At 36.6% G+C, this 3214-nt stretch overlaps 1 protein-coding gene across 3 annotated transcripts in view; it reads right to left on the bottom strand.

Moving 5' to 3' along the window:
* LOC107741043 (protocadherin-11 X-linked-like) overlaps window positions 1-2756 on the bottom strand; it is a 59362-nt gene extending 56606 nt beyond the window's left edge. For 2 of the 3 annotated variants that reach the window (XM_016553625.1, XM_016553624.1), the window contains exons 1-2: window positions 2546-2756; window positions 1279-1311 (exon numbers count right to left, since the gene is read on the bottom strand). The gene's annotated coding sequence lies outside the window, so the exon portion shown is untranslated. The remainder of the gene's footprint in view (window positions 1-1278; window positions 1312-2545) is intronic. The other variant, XM_016553627.1, reaches the window with a different exon arrangement.
* Window positions 2757-3214: the final 458 nt, after the last annotated feature.

Genomic DNA, 3214 nt, shown 5'->3' with positions numbered 1-3214 from the left:
ACTTACTTTTAGCGCGCTCACAAGATCTCCCGGTTCTTACTTGTGAATTCAGTTCACTGGAGACTCGCACTAAACGGTTCATTTGAATCAGTGAGTTGTCGACTCGAGAACAACTGCAATCGGTTCATTCTAATTCGTGAATGAATCGTTTGGTGCGATTTGCGAACCGATTTAAAAGGTTCATTGAAAATAATCAGTTCGTTCTTGAATCAGACACCGCTTCTGCGTCTCGGAGCACGTTATATATTATAAGGAAGGAGTAACGATATGTTTTATGAAATGTAGTGAAGTAAAAAGTACGATCTTATGCTTTGGAATGTAGTGAAGTAAAAGTAAAAGTTACTAAAAATAAAACTACTCCAGTAAAGTACAGATACTTGAAAAATGTACTTAATTACAGTAACGAAGTAAAACTACTTCGTTACTGTCCACCACTGCTAAGAGAACATATTTTCCCTCTTTAAAGCATCGTTTCTGTGTGGGAAAATGCCTGTCTATTTTATATGCCATGTACTGGAAAAAACCTTGCAGTTCACCATAGTAACCCCATTCACTGCGTATGTGTACCTTGTGCTATGAGTATACAACTGAGGTGAGAAAGGTCAAAACAATCCTCTTTTCCACATCCCTTTTCAACAAGTTGACTTAGCTCAAGTAATCGGGTTTTACAATATATGTTCCATCTCAATCCTGCTGAGGATCTCTTAGTTGTCAAGTGCCTCCAAGTTATTTTTAGTCAAAAATTACCAGGTAGTCCTCTAGATGCAATCTAAAATTAATTTACTGTCCCTGTGCTTTACATAGTGTCCTCCAGACATGCATATCACATCGAAGGTGACTGGTATGATTTTTAGTACCTTGATAAATTTTGCTCATATGGTGCGACATATCTAAAGCACTCACGCAGAGCCTGGCGTGACTTTTATGATCATTTGCTACCCCTGAAGTGATTAATGATATGAGTCATATTAACCCGGCATTGTTTTTTAATTGCACATGCATAAAAGCTCTGTCTTAAATGATTAGTTCAACAAAAATGAAAAATTGGTCATCATTTACTCTCCCTCATGTCAAACTTGTATGACTTTCATTCTTCCATGGAATACAAATGGTGAACTTTTGAATAATATCCTGGCCACTGTTTTGCATATAATGAAAGCGAGCTAAAACCTTGATAATCCACCCAAGCTCTTTTAGGTGTAAAATGAAAATGAAAGCTAATTAGATGAAAGAAAGTTAGATGGTCAAAATATTTAAAATGAAAAATAATTTACTCACCCTCACGTTGTCGCAGATCTGTATGACTTTCTTCTACGGAACACAGACACACAAGATATTTAGAAAAAAACCTGTTTGGTTACCAACATTCTTCGAAATAGCTTCCTAAAATGACATAATTTGTATTTTTGGGTGAACTGTCCATGTAACAAAGAAAAAAAAATTTTTGTCTCAAGACAAAGGTACTTAAAATGCAACATACACTGCTAAAATTCATTTGCTGCATGCTGTTTCCGTTCCAAACGCACAATCAATTCAATTTTCCTAATCCCAAACCTTTCTTCCCCAGTGTCTCTTGTCAGACACCTTAATATTATTCAGATCTTGCTGCAGATACCTCATAGACAATATGAAAGTCAATGGTATTTTTGGGAGGAAATGATTACAATTAAAACTCAACAGAAAGGAGGGGGAGATAATGATGGCTGAAATAAAAGTTATCTTCCCCAATTACTCCAGGCTTCCTTATCAAGGATAATATGACCAGCCAGCTCTCTGGAATGCTGATGAGATTGTGGCACTTTTCTTGGCTCCCCTTGCCTCGTCCTTTTAGTGTTTGACAAACATGTAAACAAAGCTTGTACAGTGGCCGTCAAGAGTCCTGCAAATGCAAGCTTGATTGTTGGTTTAATCAACACAAACTCCAAATCTAAAAATGGCCGCATTATTATTTGTGTTTTGTAGTATATTTCAGCGGCACTACACTGGAGTGTTCCTTGCATGATTGATTGACTCCCGTGTAACATGTAAATGACCTGCAACATTTACTTAAATTTGTATAATTCTTCTCATGGTGTGACATATTTGTTTGAAAACATCATGGCTTCTGAAGGCCTTATGCAAATGTAGTCTGTGTTTATCTCAAATGGATAGCAATAGCTCATCCAAAAATGCAACTGTCATTATTTACTCAACCTCGTGTTTTCCAAAACATGTATGTTTTTCCACACAAAGAGTTATTTATAGCAGAATATCCACACTGCTGTTTTCCATATACAACTGAAGTAAATGGTGGCCACTGTCAAGCAAAATTTTCAAGTAAATATTTCCAATTTGGGACAGCATCTTATCTATCGTGTCTTCAGAAGAGAAGGCACCTCATTACATCAAATAAATAAATATATACTAACGTTCACATAATTATTGACCCATCCTCAAAAAAAACCAAAAGAACAATAGCTTGCATGGCATATGCTAAACACAAATATAACAAAACACTTTCTGGTAATTTACTATTTTGTATATGTTAGTGTTTTGATGGCTTTACCTGCAGTACAGAGTCGTCGACAAGCTTCACACACAGGTGTTGAACTTTAATCAAATAATTAAAAATAAAAATATTCGCTCACAATCGGTAAGATGCATTTCGAGGTTAGTTTCAGTGGACTGTAGGTACATATCCACTTTAACCAGCGAACTTTTGCTTTAGGTGTTCAAAATTTTGCTACTTTAGTTCGGTAACTGTTTTAGCAAGAAAGCACTCCAAACAACTCGTGAGTGAACCGTGACTGAATCGCGAACCTAACCTGTTTAAGAGATTCATTCATTCAGAACTCATTCATTCATTGACGAAACGACAACGCATTGAACTGCACGCTGGCGTATTCAGAGTTCACTAAAGTGAAAGATTCGTCAGAGTGATTCAAACAGCTCGTGCATTCGTGAATGATTCATTAAAAGATCCGGCACGTGATGAGTCATTTGTTCATGAATCGGACTGTGCAATTTGCGCTGTGTGTTTATTGATTCTTTAAAAAGAACCGTCTCACTCTCGAGAGTCATTTATCAGTAAATCAAACTGCTATGTTTTTGCCTGCGCTTCGAGAAGACAAAAAAAAAAAAAAAGTCACGCCATCGTGCCTTTGTTTAGCAGTACAGTCTTTTTATCTAATCATTTTCAATTCAGAACAGCAAGGTCACAAAAACCGCTGAACTG

Source organism: Sinocyclocheilus rhinocerous, unplaced genomic scaffold (genome assembly GCF_001515625.1).
Source record: "Sinocyclocheilus rhinocerous isolate Xijiao unplaced genomic scaffold, SAMN03320098_v1.1 scaffold44, whole genome shotgun sequence".
In the NCBI taxonomy this organism is placed as follows: domain Eukaryota; kingdom Metazoa; phylum Chordata; class Actinopteri; order Cypriniformes; family Cyprinidae; genus Sinocyclocheilus; species Sinocyclocheilus rhinocerous.
The sequence above is the reverse complement of the archived record's forward strand: the minus strand, read 5'-3'. Positions and strand labels throughout refer to the sequence as shown.